General features: G+C 43.5%; 1 long non-coding RNA gene across 1 annotated transcript in view; it reads left to right on the top strand.

Moving 5' to 3' along the window:
• LOC133259836 (uncharacterized) overlaps nt 1-6029 on the top strand; it is a 73612-nt gene extending 67583 nt beyond the window's left edge. The window contains exon 4 of the long non-coding RNA XR_009740529.1: nt 5039-6029. This is a non-coding gene — a long non-coding RNA (uncharacterized LOC133259836). The remainder of the gene's footprint in view (nt 1-5038) is intronic.
• Nucleotides 6030-14950: the final 8921 nt, after the last annotated feature.

Raw genomic sequence — 14950 nt, 5'->3', positions numbered from 1 at the left:
TTGGGATCAACATTTGTGAAGAGGAAGGAAGAAGGTTTCTTTTAATAATTTTATTTATTGTTCCTGGCTGTGCTGGGCCTTCACTGCTGCGTGGCTTTTCTCTAGTTGTGGTGCGAGGGCTTCTCATTGTAGTGGCTTCTCTTGGAGCGAAGCACGGGCCCTAGGGTGCAGGGCCTTCATGGTTGCAGCACATGGGCTCAGTAGTCGGGGGTTCCGGGTTCTAGAACACAAGCTCAATAGTTGTGAGGAACAGGCTTAGTTGCCCTGCAGCACGTGGCATCTTCCCAGGTCAGGGATCTAACCCGTGTCTCCTGCATTGGCAAGCAGATTCTTTACCCCTGAGCCACCAGGGAAGCCCAGGAAGAAGGTTTATTAAGGAGTGCTCTTGGGATCAACATCTCCAAAAGGAAGGAAGGTTTAGGCAGAACTCCATGGCAACCCACTCCAGTGTTCTTGCCTGGAGAATCCCAGGGACAGAGGAGCCTAGTGGGCTGCCGTCTACGGGGTCGCACAGAGTTGGACACGACTGAAGTGACTTAGCAGCAGCAGCAGCAGGCTGTGATACCAATTCAGTGAAAGCATCTCCAAAGTATTAGAGCTTCAGCTTCAGCATCAGTCCTTCCAATGAATATTCAGGGTTGATTTCCTTTAAGACTGACTGGTTTGACTGATCTCTTTGCAGTCCAAGGGACTCTCAAGAGTCTTCTCTAGCATCACATTTCAAAAGCATCAATTCGTCAGCGCGCAACCTTCTTTCTGGTTCACCTCTCACATCCATACATGACTACTGGAAAAACCATAGCTTTGACTATCTAGGTCTTTGTCGGCAAAGTGATGCCTCTGCTTTTTAATACACTGTCTAGGTTTGTCACAGTTTTTCTTCCAAGGAGCAAGCGTATTTTAATTTTGTGTTTGCAAAGAAGGACACTACTACTGCATAATTTGTGAGGAGGATGCAATGGACTTAAAACTGTAGCAGGTAAATTTAGAAAGCAAAATTTATTAGAAATACAAAGAGAGTCTCATGAAAACATAATTTCGGCAGGAGGCTTCAATATATTTCTTTCAAAATCAGTAGATCTGATAGGGAAAAGTAGAGATATGGAAGAATTAAAAATATAATCTACAAATTCAAATAAATGTTTCTTCAAATACAGAACGTACTTTTTATACATATTCAATACATCAATACACGAGCATTTACTAAAATGTATCATCCCCTGGGCTAGAAGGAAAATCTTGAAAAATTCAATAAATTTGATGTTTCATGGGCTATCATCTCTGCTCATCATTCAAGAAATGAAAAGCAAATCATTTTTAAAGTCACCAGAATATGCGAACTACATGGAAATTAAGTCTGTTTGGGAACACCTGAATTGAAGGAAAGTGAAAAATGAAATTACAGATTATCCAGAAAACAAAGAAATGGAGATTTTTTTTATTGGAAAGCTTATGGGAGGTAGAAAAGGCTACCCTCAAGGGAAGTTTTTTACCTTAAGTAACTTCATCTATAAATGGAAAGAGTGTAATGCTTGTGTATGCTTCAGTTTAAGCACTACTTCAGATCCATACCATACCCTGCTCTCCACTCTTTTTCCCTGCCTGTCTCCCCTTTAGTCCCTCAGTCCCCAGGCATTTCTCTGCTTCACTGAACAGCTACTGCCTTGAAAAACTGACTTATATCTCCCCTCTGAGGGAAGAAATGAGGACACCTTGTCCTTGTGTGTGCTCCACATATTACAAGAGGGCGAAAGCCAGGGGTGCAAGGGGCAGGATGTTAGACTGAGGTTATGCACCTCCACAGCCTCTGTGCTGTGCCCCCCTCAAGCCCACGACTCACCCACCTCACCCCTAAATCATTTGTCTCGATTCCTGGATGGAGAGGCTCTGCAGGGAACGGCAAGCTATTCCCTGGTCGTTAAGCCAGGTCAGGGTCCCTGCCATCGTCTGCACTACAGATTGAGGAGTCCCATGGTAGCACAGACAGAAAGGGAGAGACAGCCCACTCTGCAGCAGCCAGATTGGTCCAGGAGGTTCTGGCTTCTCCAGAGGCCACAAAACACTGCCTTGGATATGTTGAGTTAGTGCCCTCTGAGGCAGACTTTGAGCCATAGGAGTTGGGGGACAAAGAAGGACCCAGTGGATAAATTCATCTCACCTTCTCTTGCTAAAGGATGCTCCAAGCCAGAGTAGTTCATCCAGCCTCTCTGAAGAGGTACCGTGAGCCCGAGCAGCTAGCTCCACTGGTTAAACAGTGAGCCTCTCAGAAATGCCGCCTCTTAGTCGGCTCTGCTCCCTCCCTGCCTCACTTTCTCCTTCAACCAGGTTTCCTGCAACTGGTCTGTTGCACAAACCCAATGAAGTGTTAGCAGGTAAACTTTTGACACAGGCCTCTATTTTCTGGGGAAGCCAGGGTAAGACGATAGTCTCCTTGAGAAGTAGAAAAAGAACAAGAAAATAAGCTGGGGATAAAAAGTAAGAAGAGAGAACTCATTAGGGTGGAAGACATTTTTTATTTCACGGTGATAAGGGAACAGACTCTGTACGATTTCAGTGCCTTTAGGCCATGAAATTTTTGCACCTTGTTTTGTGTCCCTGGATAGCTCCAGTGTCTCCTAGTTTACAGTCTATGGGAACTTGGATAGAATTTGTATCCTACTGCTGTGTGAAAATTGTATAAATCTTAATCACACTGAATTGGTTCATAGTGCTTTTCAGGTTTACTATCTCCTTCTACGTCTCTGTATATTCATTCTATTAATTTTTGAGAGCTTGATGTTGAAACTCCAACTAAAAATCTTACTTTATCTACGTTAAAAATAATTGTAATTATAGTGGAACTATATGTAACCTTGTTCTGTAGTTTCCAAGTCTCCTGTAAATGTGTTATCATTTTCATAACTTTAAAAAATAAAAATTAAAAAAGATGGAAGATATTTTTTAAACAGTAAGAAAAATGTCCCAAATCCTCTTCTTGAAGCCCATCCCACTCTATAGTGAGTCCTATGTTGCAATGGAAGCTGATTCTGATGATTAAAGAGCAAGCAAGTTTTTTTTTTAAAGAGAGTCATTGTGAGGGCTGAAAAGTCAGATTCAAGGTTAAGCAATGACCCCAAACCATACCCAGTCCTGCCCGATGAGGAAATGGCTGTGCTGTTACTACCTGCCCAAAGCCACGACCTTGACCTTAAAACCATTCTTGGGGCTGCTATCCTCAAAGCTCATTGCCTGTGTCACCTGGACCTATGGAAATGGAAACTCCTAGAGCCTGGTTCCCCATGTAGCTCACTTCCCATTCATCCTGTGAAAGTCAAGTACACACAGCCTAATGGTGAGGGAGGCTGGGAATTTGAGATTTGATGAATTATTTCTCCAAATATAAAAAGACTGTTTAAAAGACGATGGGAAGTGATGAATCAGACAGATGTCTTTTATAAGCAATAAAACAGATACACCTGTCAAGAGGCAGATAAAAGATAAATGAAAGAGAATAAAAATGTTTAAAAAATAGTTCTGGCACTACCAATGATCAGGAACAGTCTGTGCAATGGGAATATAATGTAGGCTGTGTATGTAATTAAAATTTTTCTCTGAGCCACATTAAAAAGAATAAAAAGAAAATATATGAAGTAATTTTAATATTTTATGTAATCAATATATCCAAAATATTATTATTTAAACATGTAATCGAGATAAAAGTTATTAATGAGACATTGTACATTCTTTTCTTCGTATCAAGTCTTGGAAATCTGGTATATATTTTACACTTACAGCCCATTTCAAGTCAGACCAGTCACATTTCAAATAAAATCATTGCCACATGTGGTTACTGAGGACTATAGTAGAGAATGGAGAGATTGAAGAAATAAAATAATAACCCTATCTCACATCATTTAAACAAACAAAAATTCAAATGAATTAAAGACAAGTCTGAAAAAAAAAATCAAACCATTGAAATCTTAGAAGAATACCTATAACACTTTACCTTTCAGCCCTCAATCAGATCTTGGGACTATCTGCAATGCAGATGGCAGATAAAGGGTTAATATCTATATATACACAGAGCATTTGCAAATTAGTACCAGAATTAAATGGTCAGATGCTATCACTAGACTATGTATAGAAGAACAAATCCAAATGGTGAACAAACCAAAAAAGATGTTCATCTTCCCTAGGAATCAGGGAAATGCAAATTAAATAACAGTGAGATATCACTTTACTCACATCAGACTAGCAAACTGAGAGCATGATAACACCTACTCTAGGCTCGGAAGGGACTCTCTTCACCACATTCCAGTAGCGATGACCTTGTTGGAGAGCAATCTGGCAATGTATAAACAGTTCCACACATTCTCTGACCCAGCAATCTCATGCCTGGGAATCCATCCCATTGAAATAAAAGCATCAGAATATATGTGGCTGTGGTTATTCACATCAACAATGAACATGATTGCAATGAAACTCTAAAAATAAAGTGTATGCTCAAATAGTTGAATACATCATGGTACGTTTCTATCATGACGTCACACAGCCACTAAAGAAGAATGTCTTAAAGCCTCTGTCTGCTGACTTGAAGGTATTTCCATCTTTCATCTCTACAAGATCCAGAGAAATGTATTATAAACTGAGGTTCTATTTTTGTAAGAGATAGGGAGAGAAATCTACATAGATATATACATTTGCATCTGACTTTACGAACACAAAAAAAATACAGGAGGATATAATCCATCTGCTAGCAAGGTTACCTGGGAGGAAGAAAAGCAGGTGGTACAGAGAGAGAGAAAAACGGGAAGGGAGGAAAGAAAATATAGCAGAAATTGGAAAAAATATAGAAAAATATAGAAGAAAAGTGAGAAGAGGGGTTAAAAGAAAGAACTATTATTTCAAACAGGTACAATGTTTGTCAGAGTTATCACATGTGTTTGCAAAGGGAAAACACATATTTCCATATAACAGACTTATATTTATAACTTTATTCTGTAAAGCTTATTAATCATGCTAATGCCTTTCTTGATTTCTTGACTACTTGTTTCTACAGATTTCTAATCAGACCAGATCAGATCAGTCACTCGGTCGTGTCCTACTCTTTGCGACCCCATGAATCGCAGCACACCAGGCCTCTCTGTCCATCACCAACTCCCGGAGTTCACTCAGACTCACGTCCATCGAGTCAGTGATGCCATCCAGCCATCTCATCCTCTGTCGTCCCCTTCTCCTCCTGCCCCCAATCCCTCCCAGCATCAGAGTCTTTCCCAACGAGTCAACTCTTTGCATGAGGTGGCCAAAGTACTGAAGTTTCAGCTTCAGCATCATTCCTTCCAAAGAAATCCCAGGGCTGATCTCCTTCAGAATGGACTGGTGGGATCTCCTTGCAGTCCAAGGGACTCTCAAGAGTCTTCTCCAACACCACAGTTCAAAAGCATCAATTCTTCTGCGTAAGTTAAAGTTTCTGACAAAACTGTAGATTTGTTTTTTCTTTTTAATTCTATCAGGTTTAGTATTACACATCTCAACTCTATGTTACTAGGTACATATAGGCACAAAGATTAAACTTATTGGCAGATTGACTATTTCCTCAATATCTATTTTTAAATTTTATTTACTTATTTAGTTTTGGCTGCCCTGGGTCTCTGCAGCTTCTGTGAGGGCTTTCTCTATTTGCAGCGAGAGCGGCTGGCCTGCGTTGCAGTGCATGGCATCCCTTGCTGCGGAGCACAGGCCAGGCATGCAGTCCTCTGTAGCTGTGGCTCCTGGGCACGAGTGCGGGCTCAGGAGTTGTGATGCATGCTCTGTGGCATGCAGGATCTTCCCAGACCAGAGATTGAACCCGTGTCCCCTGAACCGGCAGGTAGTCCCAATATCTATTTTTGCCTTTTCAATCATACTGATTATTTTTGCCTTGGAATCCATTTTGCCTAATGCTAACATTGATGTTCTCCCTTTGCTGCCATTTTCCTGGAATACTTTTCCCATCTCAGTATTTTCCATCTTTTCTATATTACCCTGTTTTTGCTGTCTCTTATAAAACATCATGCAGTTTGACTTTAAACTCAATTTAAGAGTCTTTGTCTTTTAATATTGGATTTAATGTGTTAATATAGTTTATATAATTTAATGCATTTATTCTGGCTACGGATATATTTGCACAAGTTCTACCAGTTTACCATGGATTTTCTATTGCATATGCTGTTTTCATGCTTCTCTTTCATCCCTGCTTTTTGGTTAGTTGATAACATTTTATTTGCTCTCAATTAATTTTCCTTCTAGTGGCTTGGAAAATATATATTCTGTTCCTATTATCTTTATATCTTTGACACACATCGTTAAACGCATCCTTGTTTAATTTTTTGGCCATGCTGGGTCTGAGTTGTGGCATGTGGCACGTGGGATCTAGTTCCCTGACCAGGGATGGAACTCAGGCCCCCTGCATTGGAAGCACAGTGTCCTAGCCACCGGACCACCAGGGAAGTCCCATAGCTTAACATATTCTTAATCAACATCTAGAGTTAATTAATATCTATGTCTTCCAACTAAATAAAATGAGAATCTCCTACCTCTTTCCCAGATTTTATGTATCTCCACCCCATGTTATCATCTTAGGTTAGTGAAGTCGCTCAGTCGTGTCCAACTCTTTGCAACCCCATGGGTTATCATCTTAGCTTTTGATTAATTGTCGTAAATAAATTTATTTAGACTTAAACATAAATTCTTTGGGTTTCCTTGCTTACCTGTGCTTCTTATGTCACGTGGTTTCTTCCTGGATTCATTTTCTCTTTGTTGAAGTTTACCGTCTACACCAGTGGGTTCTCAACCAGAGGCTGTACGCACCCTCTTCCAGTGTAGGGGTGTTTTGTACTGTCACAGCGACTAAGGAGGAATGCCACTGGCAGTTAGTGGGTGGCAGTGAAGAACGCTAAGTGTGTGCACACAGTGATCAATGGCTCCACCCAAATGCCAGCAGGACCCTGGTGAGAAGTGCTGTTCTGCCTGGACTCGGAGTTACAAACAGCTTTAGTCCATCTGCGTCTTAAAGTGTCTGTGGTGCCCTCACATGCGCTTGGTAGCTTTGTTGGATAAAGAATCCTAAATTCACAAGTCTTTCACCAGGGAACTTTGAAGACATCATTCTGGTGTTTTCTTGCTTACAGAGTTGCAAATGAGAAGCTTGATGTCCACTGTATTCTCATTCCAGCCTAATTTTTTCCACTTTCTTTTCATGCTCAGGGTCCTGAAATTCCACTGCGATATGCTTAGATGTAGGTCTTTTGACAGTCTTCTTGTAAATTGCAGGAAGTAATTCCTGTGAGCTGTACAGGACCTGTAACTAGGTTTTCTCGATGTAAGAGCACATGTATTTAAATCCTGAGAAAATGCCTTGAATTATTGCCTTGCCTTGGGGATTCTCTCCTTCGTCTTCTGCTTTCATTCTGTAGCTCACATTAAGCAGACAGTGAACTTGCGTATCTGTCTCTTAACACTTTGTTCACACTTCTCATCCATTTCTTCTTTTGCACTGCATTCTGGGAGAATTCCTTGGCTTGATCTTCTGGCTCACTAACTCTTCTACCCATTTTGCTCTTCAACCTATCTATTGAGATGTTTACTTTTTAAAGAGTTATTATTTTTTTTTAAAAAAATGAAACATTTTCATTTACAAAGCTTTGGGGAGCTTTTAAAAAATTTAATGTGCTAGGCTCTTTCATGCTAGATATTCGTGATACTTATTCCACAGCCTGGTTCTGTGTGCTCTGTCAACTCAGTTTTACCATTTATTAAACAAGAATAATAATACCTACCACTCGGTTTCACTGTGATGATTAGAGTTAATATAACATGATGCCTGGCACGTAGTGAGCTAAATACCTGTTGGATGAATACACAGAGCAGAATAATAATGTCAAATGCCTGACACATATATAGTAGGTACTCGTTAAATGGGAGCATATTATCATTATTATTATTACCCCTATTATTAGTATTCGCTAAGACAGAGACATTCAAGGATTTTACATTCTTGGTTGTTCTCAACCAAGTGAGAACACCACCACCCCTCCCACCCCCAGATCCGTGACAGGGACTGCTTTATCCCTTTGCCGAGGCACGAACTTGAACTACAAATTGGCAGGCTGGTGAGTGGAAAGTGGGAATCTGTCCAGCATCTGTCTCCCAAAATGGCTTTATGTTTTTATTTAATATATGAAGCCAGTTAATCCTCATCACCACCCAAAAGGCAGATGTCATTATCCCCATTTTATAGGATGAGAAACCCGAAGAAATTACAAGCTCTAGTTGCCAGGCAGAAGGTTAGGCATCTCGGGTCAGCAGTCAGACAGATGAAGTTTGTTCTGACCAAGAAGTGGGTGGTTTCTTCGTTTATAACACAGGCCTTACAGGGCGTGTGTCTAAGCTGTTGGAATGCCACCTATCACCCATCCTTCAACGTGAATGCAAAGGCACAGCAGCCACTTCTAGGGATGTGAACCGTTCGGGCTGAACTCTCACCACTGCCCACTTCCTCTGTTCCTCTGTTCACTGGAGGCATCACCCTTCTTTGCTGGGCATCAACTAATCTGTGTGTGCGACTGTGCCCACCACTGGAGAGGGGGCAACCAAGAGAAATCTGAGGTGACTTCCAAAATCTTAGAAACAAGGCTGCCCGCTGATAAGGAAATGATAAGACAAGCCAAAACACGGTCTAGAGACAGATGCAGAATGTCACCTGTTCAGCTATCAAGCTACTGCCTCTCAGCTCCAGACCCACCTTTCCATGCTCTGCTCTGTGATACTGGCGCTGGGATTCTGGAAACACTCTGCAGCTTTGCCAGCAGCCCCCTTCTAGTCTCTGCTAAGTTGGGAGAGTGTCCTGGCGGGAGCTGCAAGCCTGGAAGAGGAAAAGGAACTGCTCTTCCCGTGTCCTTTTGTGTGATTCCTGAGAGCATCACCCCAGCATCCCGTGTTCACCTTGGGCATGCCTGTTTCTTCCTCTCATCACCTGGGGCTTACCAGGTGACGCTGGTGGTAAAAAAAAAACCTGCCCACCAATGCAGGAGACTTAAAAGGCGTGGGTTCAGTCCCTAGGTTGGGAAGATCCTCTGCAGAAGGAAATGACAACCCACTCCAGTATTCTTGCCTGGAGAATTCCATGGACAGAGGAGCCTTGCTGGTTACAGCCCATGGGGTCCAAAGAGTCAGACTAAGTAACACACACACCTACATTTCTTCCTGTAACACCAGTTGATTCCAGTTTGCAAGGTGTTTTTTTTTTTAACACTTGCAGAAAACTTTTTTTTAAAAAAAACGTATTTTTAGTTAGTGCTAGTTGCTCAGTTGTGTCCGACTCTTTGCAATCCCATGGACTGTAGCCCACCAGGCTCCTCTGTCCCTGGGATTCTCCAGGCAAGGATATACTGGAGAGGGTAGCCATTCCCTTCTACAGGGGATCTTCCTGACTCAGGAATGGAACCCGGGTCTCCTGCATTGCAGGTGGATTCCTTACTGTCTAAGCCACCAGGGAAGCCTATTATTATTGTTTTTGCTGTGCTGGGTCTTAGTTGCAACATGCAGGATCTTTACTTGCAGCATACAGGGTCTAGTTCCCTGACGAGAGATGGAACCTAGGCCCCCTGCATTGGGAGCACAAATCTTAACCACTGAACCACAAGGGACATCCAGCCCCGGGGGAGCGGCTCCCCCTCAAAGGTCAGCATCCCACCCTCAAGGTCCCTCCTCTGAGCTCAGACACCAGCACAAGCTGGCCAGGGACTGTCCTCATAGGCTGCTGAAACCACCTCTAGGTTTTAATAATGTCAGTGTCTTTCCTTTGTTCCTTGAGCCTTAGAGGTAATAGACGTTTCCTGTGGTCACTGCCTCCATGAGAACTTAAGAGTTCTTTTGATCCTTTTTTAGATGCCTACTTAATAACTTGATACCTCGTTAACAATTCTTTATATCAATATATCTCTCTTAAATAACTGGTGTGGTTTCCAACTCCTGATTAGACCATGACCCACACCTCCCCCTCGAAGAGGGGGTAGCATCCCCCAAGGCCAAGAGGTGAATGCCAAGATGAAGGCCTAAAACCTCCCAAGGGAGAGAGTGAACGTCAAAAGAGGATTGGTCAGCCACTGAAGCCTGGACCAGCGAGAGCCAGCAGCAAAAAGCCCAGGAGGACAGTCTCAGCAGTCCCAAGAGGACACACCATCGTCATCTGTAGCCAGGATGACTGTAAAGAGCTCTGATGGAGGATCAGACCACCTCTCTGTATTGCAACCAGCTGAACTTATTGCTTCCTCGCATGTAGGAGCACTCGGTTGCTCAGCATAGTCTCATGAGCAAAGCAAATGGTTAATCATACATAGGTTTTGGGAAAAGATTGTTTTGGGATTGCATTGTTTCCAAAAGTGGGAGTAGGGTGATGCCAGCCTTACAAGCATGTTCATTTCAGTGAAGCTCTGCAGGTTGGCTGGTTTTCAAAGCACAGACTGTCACTGATTGGCTGGTTTCAGAGGCAGGATCAGTGAGGTGAGTTGCCCTTGACCTGTTAGACAGGTTGAAGACCAGTTCTGGTGGTTATTTATCCCTAGGGCTATAGAAAAATCAGTCTTTTCCTAGGAGTCTGCAAGCTTTTAATATTCACATCACATTTAGTCCTCCTGCTTCCATCTTTGAACCCTACCAGCCATTCTCAACACAATCGGATCACAGCACCCAAGAGATCTTTTTGCAAAATTGTCAAAGATCTTGTCATTCCCCTGCTTCCAACCCTCTTGTGGATTTCCATTGCACATAGAGCAAAACTGAAACTATTTACTTCAGAGCTGACAAGACCTGCATTAACTGGCTTCTCCCTGCCCACCTCTCCTCCTTCCTTTACAGTCTAATGACCCAGTTCAAGTCAGATCTCTCCTGCCTCCAGGTCTTCCCGCATTGCTGGCTCTTCTACTAGGAACCCTCCCCCTTCACCTGGAAAACTGCTATTCAGCCATCAAGTCTCAGTATAATCATCACCTCCTCAGAGAGGACCTCCAAGACTGTGCAACCCTCCTCCTTCCATTGCTAAAATGTGGGAAAATGAGTGATCAATGCAAAGAAATAGAGAAAAACAATAGAATGGGAAAGACTAGAGATCGCTTCAAGAAAATTAGAGATACCAAGGGAATATTTCATGCAAAGATGGGCTCAATAAAGGACAGAAATGGTATGGATCTAACAGAAGCAGAAGATATTAACAAGAGGTGGCAAGAATACACAGAAAAACTATACAAAAAAGATCTTCATGACCCAGATAACCATGATGGTGTAATCACTCACCTAGAGCCAGACATCCTGGAATGTGAAGTCAAGTGGGCCTTACGAAGCATCACTATGAACAAAGCTAGTGGAGGTGATGGAATTCCAGTTGAGCTATCTCAAATCCTGAAAGATGATGCTGTGAAAGTGTTACACTCAATATGCCAGCAAATTTGGAAAACTCAGCAGTGGCCACAGGACTGGAAAAGGTCAGTTTTCATTCCAATCCCAAAGAAAGGCAATGCCAAAGAATGCTCAAACTACCACACAATTGCACTCATCTCACACACTAGCAAAGTAATGCTCAAAATTCTCCAAGTCAGGCTTCAACAGTATGTGATCTGTGAACTTCCAGATGTTCAAACTGGTTTTAGAAAAGGCAGAGGAACCAGAGATCAAATTGTCAACATCTGCTGTATCATCAAAAAAGCAAGAGAGTTCCAGAAAAACATCTACTTCTGCTTTATCGACTACACCAAAGCCTTTGACTGTGTGGATCACAACAAACTGTGGAAAATTCTTCAAGAGATGGGAATACCAGACCACCTTACCTGCCTCCTGAGAAACCTGTGTGCGGGTCAAGAAGCAACAGTTAAAACTGGACATGGAACAACAGACTGGTTCCAAATTGGGAAAGGAGTACGTCAAGGCTGTGTACTGTCAGCCTGCTTATTTAACTTATATGCAGAGTACATCATGAGAAACGCTGGGCTGGAAGAAGCACAAGCTGGAATCAAGATTGCCGGGAGAAATATCAATAACCTCAGACATGTAGATGACACCACCCTTATGGCAGAAAGAGAAGAACTAAAGAGCCTCTTGATGAAAGTGAAAGAGGAGAGTGAAAAAGTTGGCTTAAAGCTCAACATTCAGAAAACTAAGATCATGGCATCCAGTCCCATCACTTCATGGCAAATAGATGAAGAAACAATGGAAACAGTGAGATTTATTTTCTTGGGCTCCAAACTCACTGCAGATGGTGACTACAGCCGTGAAATTAAAGGACGCTTGCTCCTTGGAAGAAAAGCTATGACCAACATAGACAGCATATTAAAAAGCAGAGACATTACTTTACCAACAAAGGTCCATCTAGTAAAGCTATGGTTTTTCCAGTCATCATGTATGGATGTGAGAGTTGGACTACAAAGAAAGCTGAGTGCTGAAGAATTGATGCTTTTGAACTGTGGTATTGGAGAAGACCCTTGAGAGTCCCTTGGACTGCAAGGAGAGCCAACCAGTCCATTCTAAAGGAAATCGGTCCTAAATAGTCATTAGAAGGACTGATGCTGAAGCTTAAACTCCAATACTTTGGCCAAATGATGCAAAGAACTGACTCATTGGAAAAGACCCTGATGCTAGAAAAAATAGAAGGCAGGAGGAGAAGGGGACGACAGAGGATAAGATAGTTGGATGACATCACCGACTCGATGGATATGAGTTTCAGCAAGCTCCGGGAGTTGGTGATGGACAGGGAGGCCTGGCATGCTGCAGTCCATGGGGTTGCAAAGAGTCAGACACGACTGAGCGACTGAACTGAACTGAGCCTAATCATTCTCCTAGCACATTTATCCCTGTTTATAATAATGTTTTTAATTAATTAATTAAGTTAGTTGCTTATTGGTTGCTGTCTATCTCCACTGCAGGCTGTGAACGCTCTGAGGGCAGGGACCACGTTAGTCTTGCTCACTCTATATAACCCGTGAATGGCATATACTGAGCACTTGACAAATATTTGCGAAAGGAACAGATAAACTCTACAATAAACAAGAGCCCCTCCAGCTGGGCTCCTCCTCCAGCCAAACCTCTAAGGCCAGGTTCTCTGGCAAGGGTGGGTTTTGCTTTGTTTTTTAAGTCTTTTGGGCATGCCAGGAGGCATACAGGCTACTGGATGCTGTCGCTCCCTGACCGGGGTCAGAGATTGAACCCATGACCCTTGCCGTGGAAGCACAGAGCCTTAACCACTGGACTGCCAGGGAAGTCCTGAGAGTGGGTCTTCACTTCTATCATGGCCACTCCAGCTTCTCAACAACCAAGGAGCTGCTCCAGACAAACCAAGCCAGTTCAGGAACACTCACGGAGGTGTCTCCAGGAGCAAAAGAAGCGTCAGCCAATAAAGGAGCCCACGCCTCACACCCAAGCTCTGATTTCCAGGGCTGGGCTTACACTTAAAGTGATGAAGGCAAGAGATGGTGAGACAAAGGGGCCGTGGGTCAACAAGGCTACCTCACTCTCCTCTCACACCTAACAGCCACACACACACACACTCATCTGTTTAGCCATGAATAACAACCCCCATCGACTGAACACCTACTCAGAGCTACAAGCAGGACCTTTACTTGGTTTCACTTCATATAACTCCCTTACCAGCCCCATGAGTCAGTTTCCACTCCTATCCCTATTTTAAAGATGAGGATAATACATTTCAGAGAGGTCAAGCAACCAGCCTGAGGACCCACAGTAAAGACGGCATCACAGCCTGCATAGCCATAGCAACCATTAAAGTAGAAAAATTCCCCCACATTAGCTGATAAATAGTAGATGTCTGAAACCCCTCAGCGTTTCCTCCACAGCCCCAGCGTTTCTGAGCTCTCGCTCCACCTCTGACCCCTCCACCTCCTCACAGTCCAGTAACTAAAGGGTTAAAGCAGCGCTGGCCACACGGGAAGGGGGAGGGACAGAGCTCCTAGGAATCTTCTCCAGGAGCTGTCGGTTCTCATCTGTCAGTCTTCATGCCTCACTGGTTGTTAAATATTTCACATTATTATTTAGGATTCTCGGCTTCTCTTGTAAGTAAAATCTTCCTGAAGGAGAAGTGGATCCATGGGGCCAAGCTTAGCGCTGGCCAGGGGCTTATCTCCGGTTCAGAGGGATGCAGTGGGTTGTAAGACTAGTCCTCAGAAAGAACCTGCAACCTCCCCTGCCCCCGCTCGGGTCCAGAAAGCAGCAAATCCTAGCAGGCTCACCATTTTCCAAGAAATTGTTGAGCCATTACTGTGTGTCCGCCCTCGGTGAAGCTGTTTACAGGGGATTTGCCAGGGGGCGCTCGGGGCACAAAGAATGGCGGCCATGTAGTGGTTCCCAGAGCACGGACGCCAAGGCTGAGAGTCCGCTTGTTCAAGCCCCAGATTCGCCACTTAATAGCCATACAGCGCATGACTTAACCTCTCTGTGCTTCAGTTTCCGCTTGTGAAAAATGGGAGCAATAATAATCAGAATTCTGACTTCAGCAGGTCGGGGTGAAGGTTCAATTAGATACAGTATGTGAAAGTCCCTAGGAGCAAATAAAATTAATGTAGCTTCCCTGGTGGCTCAGACGGTAAAGAATCGCCTGCAATGCGGGAGATCTGGGTTCGATCCCTGGGTTGTAAAGATCCCCTGGCGGAGGGCATGGCAACCCACTTCAGTGTCCTTGCCTGGAGAATCCCCATGGACTGAGGAGCCTGTAGGGCTACAGGTTGCAAAGAGTCAGAACGACTAAGCACAGCCCCAAATCCTTAAAACAGTCCCTGTCCCTACCCTGTCACACTGTAAGTGGTAACTATTATTTTTATCTAGTAGGTGTGCTAGTCGTTTTGCAAATCTCATTGACTATCTCATTCCCCTGATGTCCTCCTGCCCCAACACACACACACACACACACACACACACACACACACACGCC

Source organism: Bos javanicus, chromosome 13 (genome assembly GCF_032452875.1).
Source record: "Bos javanicus breed banteng chromosome 13, ARS-OSU_banteng_1.0, whole genome shotgun sequence".
Classification (NCBI taxonomy): domain Eukaryota; kingdom Metazoa; phylum Chordata; class Mammalia; order Artiodactyla; family Bovidae; genus Bos; species Bos javanicus.
Note: the sequence above shows the minus strand (reverse complement) of the source record. Positions and strands in the feature narration are given on the sequence as shown.